Source organism: Chlorocebus sabaeus, chromosome X, assembly GCF_047675955.1.
Source record: "Chlorocebus sabaeus isolate Y175 chromosome X, mChlSab1.0.hap1, whole genome shotgun sequence".
Classification (NCBI taxonomy): domain Eukaryota; kingdom Metazoa; phylum Chordata; class Mammalia; order Primates; family Cercopithecidae; genus Chlorocebus; species Chlorocebus sabaeus.
Window position 1 is genome coordinate 137,211,371 of NC_132933.1, and position 19,823 is coordinate 137,231,193.

The 19,823-nt window shown below is 43.1% G+C and overlaps 1 long non-coding RNA gene across 1 annotated transcript; it reads right to left on the reverse strand.

The window, feature by feature from the left end:
- Positions 1-414: 414 nt before the first annotated feature.
- On the reverse strand, positions 415-14,744 carry LOC140710910 (uncharacterized). Its single transcript, XR_012092083.1, has 3 exons — positions 13,908-14,744; positions 8,223-8,411; positions 415-535 (listed from the first exon to the last, which is right to left on the reverse strand). It is a non-coding gene; the product is annotated as an uncharacterized lncRNA (long non-coding RNA).
- Positions 14,745-19,823: the final 5,079 nt, after the last annotated feature.

The following is a 19,823-nucleotide window of genomic DNA, read 5'->3' on the forward strand; positions in this document are numbered from 1 at the left end:
GGAGCTGGAGGGAGGGTGAATGGGGCACTACTGTTTAATGGGTAAAGTTTCAGTTTTGCAAGATGAAAGGATTTTTGGAGCTAGATGGTGGTGATGATTGTACAATAATCGAAATGTACTTAATATACATTATACTTAACTATATTCTTATAAATGGTTAAGATGATAAATTTCATATTATGTATATTTTACCATAATTTTTAAAAAAAATTTCAATGACTTCCATGCCATTGCTCACAAAGAGGTCAATACTATCATGGAGAGAGTTTGATCTGTCCTCAGTTAACATGACACTGTTTCTTTAACTCCTTACAAGACCACCAGATCTTGCCCTCACCTGATTTATCTGTAGAATCTTCAAATTCCATGAGGAAAGAGTACCCATTATTCCAGACGTGGAGGCAGGTGGCTGGGTCATAAGAGATGGTGAGCGGTTTTAAGCCGGGATCATAAACACTGTCCCTCCACCGAATGTTGATGGGTGACTGTCGATCACCCCCGGGAACCAGGTCCACGCTCTCCCAGAGTGGATACACTAGGAGAAAGCAGGTCAGGCTATAAGACTGTCCGCTATCTAGCATCACGTATGAGGCAATTCCACTTCTGGAGACCCTGTCAAGGCTAATGGGAACTAACAGCTTTAGCAATTAGCCATTCAGGGCCTTAATCAGCTGACTAAAGCAAAGGCTAAAAGACAAGCAAAGACTAAAAGCAGAAGAACAGCATTCTGCCATCTTGAAAACCCAACTCATCTCAGTCTGCCTACTAAGCTCATCTAAACCAAGTGCAATGAGTCCCGTGATAACAGTAAAATGCATGGAGATTAGTGCCATGTGGAAACAGGTATTCATAAATGAGTTTCTTTTCTTCACTGAGAATTTCCCAAGTCCCAAGCCCCCAAACTAGCTCTAAATACAAAGACAAACTAATTCGATTTTCAATAACAGACTTATTTTCAAAAAACACATACAAAAAAATGCGGGCAGAACTTTGAGAAAGGAAATGTTCAATCAAGTATTGTCAGTGTTTAATTGGTTGGCTGGTAGAAATCAAGGCTTGCGTAGCCTGCATCCTTAAGATGCTCGCCCCACATAACTGTGCATGCTGAGTTGAGTTCACCTCCTATGTAAGCAAACTCTGAGGACCAGGCAGCCATCCTGCAAAACCTGGGTAGGACATCAGCATTGCTAAGGTCCCTGGGGGTCGCAGTGTGTCACAGGGATGTGGAGATTATCTATTAAGGTGTACACATACAATTCATCCCCCACAGGCACTGAAGACATTGCTGATGCTGATTGTCCTCCAGAGTCAAGCACCAGGTCTCTGTAGCAAGTCCCTGATAAGTATCAGCAGACTTGCTGATAACATAGATCGGCCTGTTGAGACCCACATGTGTGATGAGCAGAACCAACGTGTATCAGTTTGGGGTGGTCCAGTTCCCTGTCCGTTAGAAGTACCATGGATGGGTAGAATCAAGAACAACAGGAAAACTAGGAGAAACGTGAATTGAGAGAAATCATTACCAACGACCCTCTGCATCTCGCCCTACCACTAAGAATGGGTCTAAGGATTTGAGAAATAACTAGGCAGCTCCTACCCAGTCAAATCCCCCAAACATGGCAGAGACACCCTCTTCTAAAAACCAGAAATTTCCCTCTGGCTTACTCTTACAGGGGGGATAGTTCTCCTGCTTCAGTAGCAGCCCAAAGATGAAGTTTAAAATCTTAGCTTTAGCTTTATTTTTTTGTGGGGGGTGGGCAAAAGTGTCCTGGCAGTACAGACACTGAGCTCTCTTGGGAGTGTCCAGACCGGTGGTCTCAACAAGGAGAGTGACTATGGCCCCAGGGGACATTTGGCATTGTCTAGAGACATTTTTCATAGTCACAACTGGAAGAGGGTGCTACTGCCATCTAGTGGATAGATGCCAGGGATGCTGCTAAACATTCCACAAAGCACAGGAGGAAGCCACCACTGCAAAGTGTTACCCAGCCCCAAATGTCAACAGTGGCCCAGTTGAGAATCTCAGTCTACAGAAACTCAGAATATTCTTCTCTTTTTCCTATTTCTTCCTATAACATAGTATTCTCTTATCTCTAAAGAGATTTAAACCTAATTTAAAAAATTAAGTTCTACTTTAACTATAAAGGGTAGACATGCAGGTTTGGTATATGGAGTGACACTGAGGCTTGGGGTCCCAACGGTCCTGTCACCCCAGCCAGTGAGCATAATACCCAACAGGTTGAACCCAATGTTATTTTTCTTAGTATGAAAGAATTCCTCACAAAAGAACAATAATTTTCTGTTAAATTTAGGAGCCAAAAATTAAAAATGCATTTGAACTGGCACAATATTTCAATACTATAATCTGATCAGAATGCAGATTCCTTCTAGAAAGCCCTTAAAAGGCCGATTCTATTTTTAAAGATTCCTGACACAAAGAGACTACGCACCTTCCCCTCTGAGACACTCAGACAGTGGTTGATAATGTGAGAATTCACATTCTTCAAAGCCATTCAATGAGGGTCTACTGTGAAGACTAGGGAAGAACTGGAGTGACAATCAGCTCCCTAAGATGATGCCTTGGTCACCCTTCATTGTTCCCCATCTAATTCATGAAATGGGAAGTATCAACACTCACACTCATGCAAATACCAGCCCAAGAAAACTGGGCCTATTCCTGCAATTGCTCTTTAATGACCATAACAACACGATCAATTTATGCCCTTGAGTTTACAAGTTCAGCTTCCAGAAGGTTTTCTTTCCTCCTACCGACCTCCTCCTTTTTAAACAAAGACCATCTAGGCTAGACCATCCAACCCACTGTGGGGAGAGGCAGTCCTTGGTCACTATCCCCCTATTGAAGCCAACTTTTTGCCAAGGGCTTGTTTTGCTAATGATAAACTCACACTTTTCTTTTCCTCTTCCCTCCCCTTCTACCATTTTAACAAAATACAGATAGAAATGATTTCTTGGCAGTTGTCATACTTTCCCTCAAAACAGGAAGGTGATGACGAAGCATTCTAACAGAGGCTTCATTTTCAGGTTTTTCTCATGTGTAGAAAGTGAAGAGACTGTGACTATTTCAATCATGGTTTAAGTGAGCGAAGGACACACTGTCATTAAAAAGGTGTCAATAATCTCTCACTGATTAGCAAGAAAACTCCTTCAGATTTCATGGTGAGGATGCACTTGGTCTTAATTCTTATTTATATGCCTAGTCCTGTGTTTGACTTATTTTATGCTTGCACCACCTATTTCTCTAGCCTCCTTGTATGTCCCTGGGCTCTTCAAATGTAGAAAGCTCATTTCTGCATCAAGCCCCTTAGTTCCTGATTCTCCTCCTCTGCTGGAATCAATTTCCCCTCATTCCGCTTGGCACTGGCTCCTGTTATTGCCTTGTCACCTTCTCTTCTCTTAGACTACCCTATTATAACATGATCCCCTTGAATTTTTAATCATAGCACTCTGGTTTTGTCCTTCACAACATTATTACATGGGTATAGTTATAATTGTATGTATACACGCTTAGTTATCGGCCTCCCCCACTGCTCTGCAAGCAAGCTGGCTTTTTTTTTTTTTTTTTTTTTGAGATGGAGTCTCGCTCTGTCGCCCAGGCTGGAGTGTAGAGGCCCAATCTCGGCTCACTGCAAGCTCCGCCTCCTAGGTTCACACCATTCTCCTGCCTCAGCCTCCCAAATAGCTGGGACTACAGGTGTCCACCACCACGCCCAGCTAATTTTTTTGTATTTGTAGTAGAGATGGGGTTTCACCGTGTTAGCCAGGATGGTCTCGATCTCCTGACCTCGTGATCCGCCCACCTCAGCCTCCCAAACTACTGGGATTACAGGCATGAGCCACCGCCCCTGATGCAAGCTGGCTTTCAACTGCTATGGTAGATCGAATGAATCAGATGAAGCGTATCACTGAAGTTTGCTTCTTTTTGCTTTATTTCCCATTACCGCCACGGATCACATTATTTTTCTTTAATGATCGTTCAGGTTTAGCTCTTCCTCACCTTGCCCAGACCACTAGCCTAGTTCTGAACCCTACACCGCAGACTTCACACAAAGCCTCTTGGTCACCTGTCTTCTTTTCTCACTTCCCTTTACCCCGAGTTCAGCCACTCAGTTTTCCCAAATCACCAGCTTCATCAGGGTGCTCCTGTGCTGAAGACAGTACATCAAGTGGAAACTTCTGTGTCCAAGTGCCTATGTTTTTCTATTAGAACCCTCCTCACTTATCTAATCATTCTCCTCATTCTTTCCAAACGCTGGTGTTCCCATGCTGCCCCCTTGGTCAATCCTAAACGAGTGGTGCTGTAAACTTAAAACACCCAACAGGCTTTGAAGACTTGGTGCAAGGTAAAGAATGTAAACTCATTAATAATTGTTATATGGATCACATGTTAAAGTGATAATATCCTGGATATACTGGGTTAAATAAAAATGTTACTAAAATTAATTTCACCTGTTTTCTTTTCCCCTTTTCTAATATGACTATTAGAAAACTAAGAATTACATGTGGCTCAATTATATGTCTACAGGGCAATGTTGCCCTATACCCTCATGTGCTTTTTATCTGGTCCCTTGCTCTGTACCACCCTTTTTATGAGGGATGTGCTATTTCCTCATGTAATTGAAGACCATCTGTGTAGGCCTTGGCCTTAGTGCAGTGATGGGATACACAGGGACCCTCTGTATGACTTGGCTGAGGATGATCACAGGATCACAAATTGCCTTGTTAGAGCATCAGGGCTGTAAAAGGCACTTGGATGCCAAGTCCATTAGCCATAGGATACACATGCAGTTATCAGCACAGGAGACTAAAAGCCCACATTTCTTGGTGGTCAGTTCCAGGGCTAATAGTCAGTCCCAGGTAGCTGAAGACAACCCTGAAGCCATTAGTACAATTCCATGGGACTCCTAACCCTCCCACTGTTTCTCAAGATCCTTTGAAAGTTAATGAAGACAATATAGTCTGAGGCATCCCAGCCTGTATCAGAGGTCTTTAGGAAGACACTGCAAAACAAGCCTGTTAAAACTCTTGTCCTCATCTGTACAAACCCCCATGACAAGTTTACCTATACAACAAACCTGCACACATACCCCTGAACTTAAAAGTTAAATTAAAAAAAAAAAAAAAGTATTGTTCTCTAGGCTTTGGTTCTTCAAAAAAATAACACAGTTGAGTTCTAATATAGATCAGTGCTGTCAAATACAACTTTCTCTAAAGATGAAAACGTCCAGTATGGTAAGTTGTAGTCACGTGAGGCTATGTTAATGTGCTTAAATTTACAGGTAAACACCCATAATGGCCACATTTAATTGTGGCTACATTTTAGACAGCACCATTCTAGTCCAAGTTATCCTAAAAGGAAATGTTTCTTTTCTTTCTAAAAGCAGGGAGGATCGTGAACATTAAGAATCACTGGAATAATATTAAATTTGTACTATTTACATTAATCTTTATATTTCATTAATAATTAACATTATTAATTTTCCTATGGTCTAAGATCTCATGCCTAATTTTTTTTTTTTTTTTTTTTGAGACGGAGTCTTGCTCTGTCGCCCAGGTTGGAGAGCAGTGGTGCGATCTCGGGTCACTGCAACCTCCGACTCCCAGGTTCAAGAGATACCCCTGCCTCACAGCCTCCTGAGTAGCTGGGACCACAGGCGTGTACCACCATGCCTGGCAAATTTCTTGTATTTTAGTAGAGAAGGGGTTTCACCATGTTAGCCAGGATGGTCTCGATCTCCTGACCTTGCAATCCGCCCGCCTTGGCCTCCCAAAGTGCTGGGGTTGCAGGTGTGAGCCACCGTACCCGGCTACCCAAATCTTTTTATGTGATTATTATGCTAAATTTCACTAGATGATACACTAAGTGAAATTGATTTTATTTTCATCTTGGATAACAGGTGTAGGCTTTTATTTTTATCTTGTTTTATTACAAGTCCCTCAAGTTAGGACTTTCAACAGTTACTGTCTGCTACTTGAGATAACAGCAAACAGCAATCTGAGTTGACAGCTAAAGATTATCTGTGGAGAGCCTTGGGAGCAAAGATATGATGAGCAGAGAACTGGGCTGATCTGAAATGTTGCTTTCCGAATTTGCCACAACCTCCTACTTTCATTCACTCCTTATTCTGCTTTGCCTCTTCTTAAAATGGTCAGATTTAAAACATCCGAGGCAGGCACTGAGCCTATGATGATGACAACAATCAAAGTACTAGAAGTAGCTGCCACAACTGAGTTTCTTTTCTTTTTCTTTTTTTCTTTTTGAGACAGAGTACAGGTCCCGGCTCACTGCAACTTCTGCCTCCCAGGTTCAAGTGATTCTCCTGCCTCAGCCTCCTGAGTAGCTGAGACTACAAGCATGCACCACCATGCCCAGCTAATTTTTGTATTTTTAGTAGAGACGAGGTTTCACTACGTTGGTCAGGCTGGTCTTGAACTCCTGATCTCAGCTGATCCGCCCACCTTGGTCTCCCAAAAGTGCTGGGATGAGTCACCATGCGCGGCCACATAACTGAGTTTCTAACCCTCAAGAATCTCGGGTTATTCTTGGTTACAAGTGTACACTAGCCTTCCACTGGGGTACTGAGCTGTCAGAAACAATGAGAATTGTGTTTACAATTCAGCAGATGAGGGTCCAGAATATAGGAATAGGACCTGCTCAAAGGCCCAGGGCAAGAAAGACCACAATATTCTTCTTGGGGCAAACAGGTTGGAACAGTGAAATATACCACAAACAAAATCAAATGGTGACTTTCACCTGTTTTTTCTAGTAACTTAGAAACAAGAACACGTCATATAATACAGCTATTAGTCAAGTGAACCCCACCTCCTCGAGGGACCACTGTTTGGTTTCTGTTGGCACTAAAAGCAGCAAACTATCCTAATGGCATAGGCTGATTGGACTTTAGGCATTTAACTCTCAACTTTCAGGAAAGACAAACAAACTAAAGATCGAGGCAGAAACCCCACACTCACACAAAACGTTAGTAACTAGATAAATATGACTAAATTTTTTCCATGTTAAGCCTTAGAATGCAGTGCCAGGGTTTGGAATAAGCCAATCTGGGTAGGATATGGGCACACCCAGCAATCATAAATTTGTTATGACCCCAACCAACTCATCTCAAGGAGAACATAGTCAATGTTGGGATAAAACAAAATAAATTTGTAATAAAAAATTCTTTTGAAGCAGTTTCAAGTCAATGGATCCAGCTAGATCAACTTTATTAATGGAATTCCTTTTCTTACGTTCACAGAGGTTCAAAAAGGGTAAACCCAAAGAGCACAATCTGAGAAACCTCAAATTCTGAAACAAGCCAGTATTTGAAAACTATGTAAATTCATTGTGAATAGTGAAAAATATATTTAAAAAACTAAAATATATATTTAGCCAATTCATTAAACACATCTCTCCACCATCACAGACATCTCTCCTATCATCTCAGTGGTTCTCTCCCAGGGTTATTTTGCCCTCCCTCCCAGGGGACATTTAGCAATGTCCTGAAACATATCTGAATGTGATCATTTGGGGAGTGCTACTGGTAAGAGATCAGGGATGCCATTCAACATCTAGTGAGCAAAGGGCAGCCCCCACACCACAGAATGATCCATCCCCAACATCCATCGTGCCACAGTGGAGAATCCCTGCAACATCCAGCCGCGGATAGTACCTTGTATTTCCAGGAGGGGAACAAGATGAGAAAGGCTTGAGGAAGACCATCTGCTGCATCACAGGATCTTCTGTTTTTACAGCAGAGCACACACTTGCAAATCAGTCAGCTAGAATTAATTCTGCAATTCTTAACTCTGGAGAGAATATTCTAAAGCATGAAGCCACTGAAGTGCTTGCAAACATTCATGTGCAGCTTCCAGCAATTCATGATTCACACAAATAATCTGCAGTTTGTGGATCAACCTTAGTAAAAAGATAACTGCTAACAATAAATAATAAAGAACAGGTTCCAGAATATCTGAAACCTTCTCCAGTTTCTGCATGACATCATTGTAACATTTTAACATTTGTCAAGAAAGAATGTTCCACATTTATTTTACTGGACAAATAGAGAAACAGTTATTCTCACAGTCCATAAGGCATATAATCTCACACTGGAATGCCAATGACATCATAGCTACAAATGCTTAACACACGTGATTTTTATAAAACCAACAAGTCTTTTCTCCTCTCTTTAATGAAATGGTGTACTCACAGGTTTATTTCTGGATTTTGTAAGTACAAGTACAGAGGCTGCAGGATGGCCTGGGCCTTGGAATCTGGAAGCTTCTCCACAGCAATTTGCATGGGGACACAGGACAAGTGACCCTCAGGCTGTTCATCACCACCATCTTTACCCTGAAACCTTGATCAGTTCCCAAATAACTTGCAGGAACCCAATAACCTAGAGGGAAGAGGTTAGAGGATTAAAAGCTGTAAACGACAGAGACTTAAGATCATGAGAAAACCTCTAAGTAGGACAATATTCAGACTAGTAATACACACCCTGAGGTGGAGGGGAGGGCAAATGGGAGTCAATTATCCATCCACTCTTGTTCCTCAAACTCATTGGTCACCCCAAGATGACAGACACTTGCTTTCCCTCACATTCGCTTGGTGCTCCTGCCTGCCCACCAGCCACATGGATTTTAGTTCTTCCAACTCCTGCCTTTCCCTCCAGCCTGTGCAGATGCTCTTCCTTTCCTGGACTCTCCCTCCATCTGTGCGTGGTGAATCCCTACCCCCACTTCAGGTGACTGACACCAGCATCCTTTCCTCTAAGCTCTCCCGACCACATGCTCACCAGGTCAGCCCGGAACTGCTTTGTGGTCACAGTGTTTATCATAGTCGAATTAATACCTGACCAGGAATGTACTTTATCACCGCATCCTCTCCAGTATCTACGCCCCATGGTGGCAGGGACCGTGTCTGCCTTGGTCAGAGCTGCATCTCTTAGGGACACAGTGCCTCATTCAAAATGGGTGCTGGGAGTACTAGTCAAGTGCCCCGAGTAGGCTCCCTTGGGGACAAAGATGTTGGTCCTAATTTCAACAACTAAGAACTGTGACATGCCTGCCAGCACGCTCTGACACAGTACTAGGGGTCTTTCCTTTTCTCCAACGCCATCACCCATTTGTAGGGATGTCTATACTTTTAAAACACTTTTAAATATTTCTCCTTTGAGAAGAAGGTCTCGTATCCCTAGCTAAAAGATCCAAAGGACCCCCCAAATCCTGCCTGATCTAAAAGAGGACCCTCCCGATGAACCCCATCTAGTCTCACAGGGCTGGGATTCTGCCAGTTAGCACTTTCATTTCAAAATGTATTGTCACTTCTTTTGCTCCAAGCACAGTGGTGGGTGCTATGATGCAAAGATGACCAAGACTTGAACTGTGCCTTCCAGGTATGTAATTTCTCCCTTAGGAGTCTCTTGAAATGCACATAGTATGGGTAAGACAAACACAGAGCAAACCAGTTCACAGCAGGGTGTTTCTGCCACCTCAGATTCTGCCTTCTCTTGCCAAAAGATGGGCTCTCAGCAGTATGGCCATGCTGGGGTGGGGGTGGGGGTTGGGGTAGGTGGGAATGGGTGGCAAAAGACACAAACATAGAAGTTGAGGGGCACTAAAGACACATTTCCCTTACAAATCTGAACTTTATTTCTTCATACCATCTTTCCAAGAAGAGTGTAAGATACAAAACCCACATCATAGTCCTCAGTGATGCTGAGCAAGGAGGCAAACGTGCTTTTATCCTCCCCTCTCTTTGTGCACATTCATGCTAGTAACTGGCTGTGCACTAGCTCCTCTCCTCTGCACTGCTGTCCTTGACCCTGCTCCATCTAAGCTAGAGGGAAGACTACACCTATGTGAAAGGAGCGAGAATCATCTCTATGTGCACTGTGAAGTAAAGCACAGCAGGATGAGAAGCCAGTCTTTTGGCACAGTGCCATGCGCTTTGCTTTGTGTATGTGTCACTTTGCGAATGCGCGCTGAACTCAGGGAGCCAGAGATGTGCAGCCATTACATTAAAGGGGACTGGTAGGAAGTTTGTGAATCCCATAGAGGTTCCTTACCTCTAGGCTTGACTCCCTCCTGGAGGTCTTCAGGCCAATGTATTAGTTTGTAAGAAAGTACAGGCCGGGCGCGGTGGCTCAAGCCTGTAATCCCAGCACTTTGGGAGGCCGAGACGGGCGGATCACGAGGTCAGGAGATCGAGACCATCCTGGCTAACACGGTGAAACCCCGTCTCTACTAAAATACAAAAAAAATTAGCCGGGCGAGGTGGCGGGCGCCTGTACTCCCAGCTACTCGGGAGGCTGAGGCAGGAGAATGGCGTGAACTCGGGAGGCGGGGCTTGCAGTGAGCTGAGATCCGGCCACTGCACTCCAGCCTGGGCAACAGAGCCAGACTCCGTCTCAAAAAAAAAAAAAAAAAAAAAAAAAGAAAGTACCATAGACTGGGTGGCTTAAAAATTTTTGTCTCACGGTTATGGAGGCTAGAAATCTGAGGTCCAAGTTCTCTGCAGGGTTGGTTCCTTCTGAGGGCAATGAGAGCTCTGTCCCAGGCCTTTCTACTTGGATGGTTAATTTTATGTGCCAACTTGGGTAGGTCATGGTACCCAGATGTTTGGTCAAATACCAGTTTAAATATCACTGTGAATGTATTTTTTAGATGAGATTAACATCTAAATCAGTAGACTTGGAATAAAGATGATTACCCCTCATGTGGGTGGGCCCTACCCAATCAGTTGAAAGCCTTAAGTGAAAAAAAGACAGGTTGCCTGAGGAAGAGGAAATTCTACCTCCAGACTGCCTTTGGACTGGAGCTGTGCCATGGCACCAGTTTGTGCTCACAATCCAGTCTGAATGTGTCCCCAAAGTTCACGTTTTGGAAACTTAATCTGCAATGCAAAAGTGTTGGGAGGTGATTAAATCATGAGGGCTCTCCCCTCATGAATGGATTAATGCCATTATTAGGGGGAGCTGGTTAGTTTCTGAGGTAGTGGGTTCCTGCTAAAAGGATAAATTTGGCCTCATTACCCTCCTTCCCTCCTTCTTCACCCCCAACCTCTCCCACCCCTCACATGCACATGTTCGTGCCCTTCTGCCTTGTGCTATGGGATGACGCAAGAGAAAGCCCTCACTAGATGTTGAGCAGATGCTGGCACCATGCCCTTGGACTTCCCAGCCTCTGGAATCATGAGCCACATAAATTTCTGTTCATTAGAAATTATCCAGTGTCAGGTATTCTGTTATAGCACAAAACTGAGTAAGACAGGCTGTAATATCAACTCTTCCCTGGTCTCCAGCCTGTTAGCCTGCACTGCAAATTTCATGAGACTACATTCACAAGCCAATTTTTAAAAATAAATCTCTCTCTCCCTAAACACACACACACACGCGTGTGCACATGGACACACACAGGCACACCCACACATACACACACACAATTGGTTTTGTTTCTCTGGAGAACACCTAATAAACCTTGCCTCTGGTAATTCCTTAGCTTGTGTCAGCATTAAGTCCAATTTTCATAAGCCATTTTCATCTTGTGTCCAAATTTCCCCTTTAATTAAGGACACCAGTTATATTGGACTAGTGGCCACCCTAATGACTGTAATTACCTCTATAAAGACCCAATCTTCATATAAGGTCACATTCTGAGGTACTGGGGCTTAAGACTTAAACATATATGAATTTGAGATGGGAGAATGCAATTCAACTCTTAACAGTCAGTGACACCTAAAGCATGTCTGCGTTGCCTAAAAGGTGTTGACAATTCTCAAACCAAAGTTAAAATCACTTTTGTTTCGTTTTATCTGTGTTTGTGTAAATACAGTTTTTAGTGGGAGTGTGTATGTCAAAATGTCTAAGGAGATGAAAAATCACCTTGTTGAAGCCATGTAAAAGTCTGGCTCAGGATTTAAAAGACAGACTGCCAATAAGCTTTCAATATCTTATCTTGATAGTACCTGGAGCCAGGTGAGAGCATCTGGTTTTTAAATAACTTCACTATCTGAATTCACTTAACAGGTTTAAACAGCAATAGACCATGGGTCAACTGAATTTAGAATCTGTTTTCCCCTTATTAGGGCAAACTTCAAACTTGTACAAAAAAATGGTGAGAATAAATCACCTATATATCCAATACTCTATTTCAACAATTACCAGTTTGTGGCTGGATAGGGCCTAGGAGAGCTAAGTCTTTTGTGCTATACATCCTTTGCTATCACTGATTATGCACGTATGCCTTGGATATTACTAACATGTTCTTTTTCTGTTGTTTTACAACCTTAGAAATGTGTGAAAAAAAGAAAAGATTCTAAGTCTTTAAATGTCATAAGTATTTATTAAATGCCTCATAGTTTGAACTCTGCCTGATTAAGTGACTTACGCAAAACAGACGGAAAAGTACTAACAAAAGGTTACACTGAAAAATTCCTTGATTGGCATCAGATTGACTCTTCATTTTCTCAACTCCTGATTTCAAAAGGAAGCCTGCCTTCTGCAATTTCCTGAAACTTAAATTAAGATATTACACTGCTATGTCTTAAGAAAGCTTAGCTTCCTCCTCTCACTCACTTCTTCCTTGAAAGCGTGATCCCAATCTGAGGTTGCCAAAGGTTTCAAAATATATTTCTTATACCTGATTTGTGTGTTGCAACTAACGTACCCCAGTGTGGCCAGTGACATGATGAATTTCCCTCTTTCCATCAGATTTCCTTAATATTCATATGCAATCACAAGGCACTCAACCTTTATTCCATTGCAACTGTGAGCAGTGGCAGCCTTTTTGCCTGGTTCCAAGAACAGGGCAGCTACGTATAGGCACAGAGAATGGTGTCCTTGCTGTTTTGGCCTTTCGGTTAATTCCAGCCCAGGTACTGATTTAAAATAGCCCAGAAAGTTTTTCATTTCCAAAATATTCAAGAACAGTCCAGCTTTTCACTAAGTCCCTGAAGACAGGGGAGGTGGGGTGAACTTTGGTTCACTGGGGACTCTGATGCAGGCGCTGCGAATAGTGACTCCTCTGAGAGATGCGCAGGGGCAGCATTTCTTATCAGAGACTTCTGACTATTCTCCAAACTCCAGCAAGACTTTCAAAGTGCACAGTGGAAATGGTCAGATTATCAGTAAAGGAAGAAGGGAAGGCAGAAAGCAATGTGGTATTCAACGGCTAACAGAGAGCATATAAACAAATTAAGGTTTATGCATCTTCGTTAACTCATTTCCCAAGCTTTTCCAGCAAAAGTAAACGTGAGGGAAGTACACTGATATTAATACTAACGCGTTTCCAGCAGCCTCAGAGCAGCAGCATTTAACGCTGAATATCACACAGAATCCCAGTCACCAAGAATGTCTGCATTTTGGAGGTTCCTCTCCTCCGGCTCTGGGGCAGGGCACAACAGAAAAACTCAGATTTGTCCACGGGACACAACTGTGCTTTTGATCTACTCTGGGGTGGCTGTGTCTGTCCACAGCCCCTGGCATAGTCAGGTGGGAAGATCAACAATGCAGACCCGAGGGAGTCCCAGCTTGCTGCTCCTCAGTTTCTGGAAATGCACTCCTCTCATCCCGCAATGTCTCTGGGAAAGCTGTTCTACTTTTTAATAGACAGAATCCTAAAAGGATGTCTGGTGATCCTCAAAGTGGAGAAAGAGAGCTAGAGTGGGGAAGTGGCTACTTCCCCGACGCCAGCCTCCCACTCCCATTCCTCCGAGAAGCCCCGCCAGGACCCCGGCCAACCTCGCGGAACCAAAAGCCTCTCTGGCTCCAGAGCCGATAGCGGCACGCGGTCATGTTTGCGGCAAGTGGCAGAGTTCCTGCCCTCTCAGGCAGACCACCCCCCAATGCTGCCCACGCTCCTTACTGCCTCCCGCCCTTACCCGAACGACTTACCTGAGTCAGAACCTCCGCGTTCGCTCCCGGGACCCGAAGATCCAGCACGGGGCCATGTTGCCCACGCCCCCTCACGTTTAGCCACGTCCCCACGCAGCAAACGTCATTTCGTCATTCCAGGCCACGCCCCTATCAGTCCTGCCTCTGTCCCCGACCTAGGCTCAAATCTCGCCCTGACCACGCTTCCCCTGCGCCGGAGTCCACACCAGCTCTGCGCTCTGGCTACACATCTCCTGTCGCTGCTACGCGCCTGCACGCTAACTTGCCCACGCCTCTGCCCTCCGCCTGCTCCACCATGTTTGTTACGCCCGTCAGAGCAACAAGGCACGCCCACACGTAAGGACCACGCCCCCACGTTCGAGGCACGTCTCTGCGTTCCAACTACGTCAGGTCCCTACTTCCCTTTTCGCGCCACCTCCCCTGTCCGTCACTACTCCGCTGCCTGCCTTTCCAGTTGTGGCCACTTTTCCACGCTTCAGCCAGTCTGCGCCTCTGAGCGCAGTTCGTTTCACATACCAGTGATCATCCAGTCACAACTATTCTGCCTACCCTACCTCCCTCCCTTGGGCCCACGTCCTTACTCCGCCTAAAGTATGCCGACCCTCCCGCCAATTCGAATATCTTTTTTTACACCCTTGGTACTACGCCACGCCCTTCACGTAAGGGCCTAGGACAGCTCGTTCGGGTCACGCCCCTGCGGTACGCCTGGGTCACGCCTCTTCCGCTAAGCCTTGTGCCTGCGCTCCTCACTGGCGGGGCCGTTCCCGCCGTGGCTAACCCCTTCCTTTCTCTAGGAACAGGCAAGACCCGTCTGGTCCGCGTCACATCTCTTCCTGCATTCCACACGTCTCCTTTCTGGCCAGTCCTGGCCGTCCTCCTAGGCCACGTGCCACAATCCTACGTTCCTCATTGGCCACGGGCATCCGGCGCACGCGCACTTGCCCACCTTAAGTTCTGGCCACGCCTTAGGTTCCCAGGCCACCCACTTTTGGTTCCACTCTGGTCACGCGTCTGCCGCCAGTTGCACGCCCTCTGCGCTCCTTTTAGGTGAGAGACTTGATTCCGGGAAACCACGGAGGAGTTGGAGGGGCCCACCGGTCTCTGGAGAGAACTGTCCAGGTCCTGGAACCAAATGTCCGCGGCATTTATAGAGTGAAATGAGCCTGCGGATCTCTGATCCTCTCTTAAAAAGTGACTTTCTCCATGTATTTCCCAACTCTAAACACCACAACTCGTTAAGCAAAAACCGAGTAGGAAACAGAACTGATGGGCCAGTGGTGGAGCAATGTTCCTTCTAGCTAGGTTTCATGTCCTTTAGCCCGACATGGAGATCACCTGGAACCATGTTCCTTCCAGCCCCTCAGCGAACTTTAAATGCTAGGGAGATGCATGGAGTGAGCACACTCCTCTATTTCCTGATGTGTCCTGCTGATGACTTTTCCTAGTTGCTTGGTGCTCTAATGCTGTCTAGGTCCTGTCGAGACACCACCACATTCAGACCTCTGTTTGCAGCCCCCTGCTCCAAGATTACTCTTTTTTACTCCCTCCATGCGCAATTCTGGGTTCACAGGCAAAAAGTGAGGAAGTTATTACCAGCTTTTCTGTCTAGAAATTTCTGAACGGACATTCTTGGAGGATGGACACTTTCCATTAGCCATTCATTCATTCATTTACTCAAGACAGATTTATCAAGTATTATGTTCCAGTAAGAAATAAGACCCAAAGAGATTACATACTGAGCTTCCTCAACTCAAGTTTGGATGGCACAAGAATTGAGAAAGTTAAAGATGGTGTAATAAAGGAGTTGATAGGTGGAAAAGGACTTGTTAAGTGCTGGTTTGTTGTTCTAATTAGCAGGAGTATTTTGGGGCAGCAAACATAGGAAGCCACTTTTATAGCAGTTAGTACAGCTCCCTTCACAATAAATTCTCAATCTTCATTTAAAGTATTCCCTTTTCACTTGTATAGAGGACTACAATTTTTCCCTCCATGGCAGTGAGATTTACTATATACACTTCTACATATGCCAGCAATCAAGATTTTATGATCACATATAAAGTGTAAAAGTTCCCTTCTCTTCCCACCTTCCATCCATTTCTGCTTTGAAAACAGTGGAAGTTTCACAATACTGAGCTACAAGGAGCACAGAGTAAAAGACAATTTTCAACAAAACATTTTTTATTAAGCTCACCCTGGCTCTAAGAACTCTATCTCATTTATATAAAATGTTTCCAATGCTAATCATTTTTTGCATGAAAAATTAAACACACCGGAAATAGGGCCAAGTGCGGCCTGTGTAAATTACTGCATTGATTTTTATAACATTATTTATAGCATTATTTTCTCCCAGATGATTTGAGGCTGCATATCAAAATATAGGCAACACTGTATAAAATAAGTATTATAGGTTAAGGAACCAGAGGGGAAATTCATGGAGGAAGAATAAATAATGTAGCCAATGGTGAGATTAACACTGATGCACACTTTCAGATCCAGAAGAGTTATTGAAGGTGGGCAAGAGATCTCACTCTAAGCTTTCATAGAAAACAGGAGATAACAAGTATTTTAAAGTTTTACAGTGTTCATAAAAACCAGTCAATCAGGATTTTGTTTGCTTTTGAGAAGCACTTTTTTTAAAAAGTAATTTTTAGCACCAAGGCAAATCCCAGTTCCTCATCATGATGACGCTGTGAGCTACGTGGGAAATAAGTGTCATACGTTGTTACACCCACATTCCCTCAGTGGAAACTTGGCATAATCACAAAACACAGGGCACTGAATCAATTTCATGAACCATCCAAAATTTCCTGTTCAACTGAGTACACAGCCCCACAATGGTCTGGTTTAATTCAGGTTAGCATTTAGATAATCTTTCCCCATAATGGCGCATAAGCTTCAGCTCACATGTCAACTCCCATTTATTCATATTAGTTGGCTGAATAGCTCAGTTGGGGTGGCTGAGTCCATGCACAGAAGGAAAAAGTTCTGAAATAGATAAAATTTTGTCATGGGTGTGGAATGAGCAAATGGCTGCAAACAACAACCCGTCATCTCTGATTTGTAGTAATAGGGATCTCTTGTGCACATCTTTTAGGCTGTCCACAAAATCATTTCTCATAAGACTTTTGATGAATTTCAGACAGTAGAGGGTTCAGCATCATCACTGGCCAAAACTTAGGAGCAGAAATTCTGAGATATTGATTAATTCATATGTCTTTAATATTAATGGGAGCATATAAACTAGAAGTGATGTGGTCTGATCCCGCCCCCGCCCCCAACCTTTATAGAGGTTGGCAAAAGAAGTACCTATTGTCAGGGCTAAATGTGACTGGGTGACCTCCAGCTGGCGAGCAAATCAATGATTAAGGATGGAAAATACTATTTCATAGACCATGGCTACAATACTGTTAGCCTAGTAGAAAGAGAAAATTGACTTGCCAACTCATGAGAAAACTCTTACACCTGAGCAACAGTGGAACCAGCTAAACCTGTAATAGAAATGTCTTGCTTTTACTACATGAGACCCGCTATAAAGTATTAGTCTCTGTGCACAAGATGAGACACACAGACACACATACATCCCATTTAAGAAACTGTCCTTTACATTGCTACTTTAGGAGCATAAAGTTGGCAGAATTACACTCACTCAGTTGGTCTGAATTAATTTTTATTTCCAAATAGTAGTGATTAACTTTCTCTGAAGTTGAAAAATGTTAACTTGTGAAGAATAAGACAAAGTTCATAATGATTATGGCTACTGATTAACCTACAAAATTTGATGAGCTTTTCGAATATCCTTGCTTAATATGGTTTCTCATCTTAAAAAGGGGATATGATATGGGATGGAGACAAAAATATTCCACATTATAGAGTTCCTTGCTTCCCAAGGATACTGGAAATTGTGTGTGTGTGTGTGTGTGTGTGCGCGCGCATAAAAGCAGGCATACTATAAGATTGTAACAGCATCTGTTCTATGTTTTAAAATTATTATTAAAATAAGCTCATTTATCTTTTTCTTAAGATGGCCAATGAAACATAATTTCCTGTTTTTTGTAGTTGTGGGCACATAGTGGGCTGCCAGTCCAACAGCCTATGATTGGTAAATAAAGGGCACATTGGAAACTCACTGTCAGGGAATGTCCTTCCCATCTCCCATTGTCTTTCTCCCTGTCATTTACAATAAAGCCATTCCCACATTGAAATCTTCATTAGCCTCTCAGGACCATTGTTGGAGAATCCAAACTCTGTCCTCTTAAGATCGGAGCCCAACTTGGCTTTTCAGATGCATCTACACTGATGCTCCCTCCCCCATCTTCCTCTGAACCACTCTACCAGCAAGTCCCTGCTGTTGGCCATATCCTGTATCTGTCCTTTGTGTTTGTTTTCAGATTTCCTTAACTTGGATCCGGTGGGCTTTCATGTTTTACCTTTAAACATCTTGCCATTGTTCCAGGTCTGTCTTGATTATCATTGAGAAACCTTTCTTTTATTTTTCTTTTGTACAGTTTTATAATTGACTTGTCAAATCCAGTAACTTTTTATCCTCTCTTTATCCAGTGTTCACAGCATTTTGTTCACAGCATTTTGTTCACAGTTGTACATGCATCTATTGCCATCATGATTTACTTTTGTGTCCTACAAACTTGTAAGTTCCTGAAGGGCAGAGACTATATTTGGTTCATTTTTGCATTTCTCATAGTTCATGAATATGATAGTTGAAAACTGAGTTGACTAATTTGAATCATAAACTGAAGTTCTAATAAGCTTGTGACTGGAAATTAAGTACCATGAAATGCATTGTGATGTGTATATTTTTACATTCTTAGCCTTAGAAAAACCACACACACACACACACACACACACATTTGTCTCCCTTTTTTCTTCTGTTCTTCCATGTGTGGGTTATTTCCATTAACTCAACTACAAGAAGAAAAGAGTTACCTAAATGATGTTTTTAAAGTTTGTGGGGGTGTTTCACAGCATCCCTGGCCTCCACCCACTAGATGCCAGTAGAAATCCTCTCTTCTGCCGTTCATGACACCTAAAAATGTCACCAGACGTTGCCAAGTGTCTCTGGAGCACAAAATCACCCCCAGCTGAAAACCACTGAGTTAAAATAGAACTTATGCACAATAGACAAAAATAGTTTGTCTCTCCATGCATCTTAACACTGACAATTTAAAGAGAATAAAATTATTTTTGCTACCTAATTATACTGAAAACACTGTATAAATTATTAATAATACAAACACCTTGATATTGTTTATTATAGATATATATATATAGTATATCCATTTCATTACAATTTAAACAAGGAAGGATCTCATTTATTAAAATTCTACAACATTTAGAAAATCATTGAGTAGAGCCATTTAATTAAGATATTAAAACGTCCAAAGGTGTGCGTGTGTGTGTGTGTGTTTTTTTTTTTTGAGACAGAGTCTCGCTCTGTCACACAGACTGGAATGTGGTGGCACAATCATGGCTCACTGCAGCTTCAATCTCCCTGGGCTCAGGTGATCCTCCTGCCTCAGCCTCCTGAGTTGCTGGGACCACAGGTGCATGCCACCAAGCCTGGCTAATTTTTGTATTTTTTGTAGTGAGGGGGTTTCGCCATGTTGTCCAGGCCTGTCTTGAACTCTTGGACTCAAGCAGTCTACTTGCCTCCCCCTCCCAAAGTGCTGGGATTACAAGCATGAGCCACCACACCCAGTTGCAAAAAGTGTGAAGTTTTAAAATCATACGAAGTTTCTATGTTCAATTATTAAAAGTTTTAATTGATTTCTTTTAATGTGTTACAGCCAGATACATTTCTGAAAATCCAATAAAAATATAGAGAATAATGTCACATTTGAGATGGTTTTACAGTTTACTAATTTTAGGAGCTATATATTTACTACATTTCTGTTTGTGATA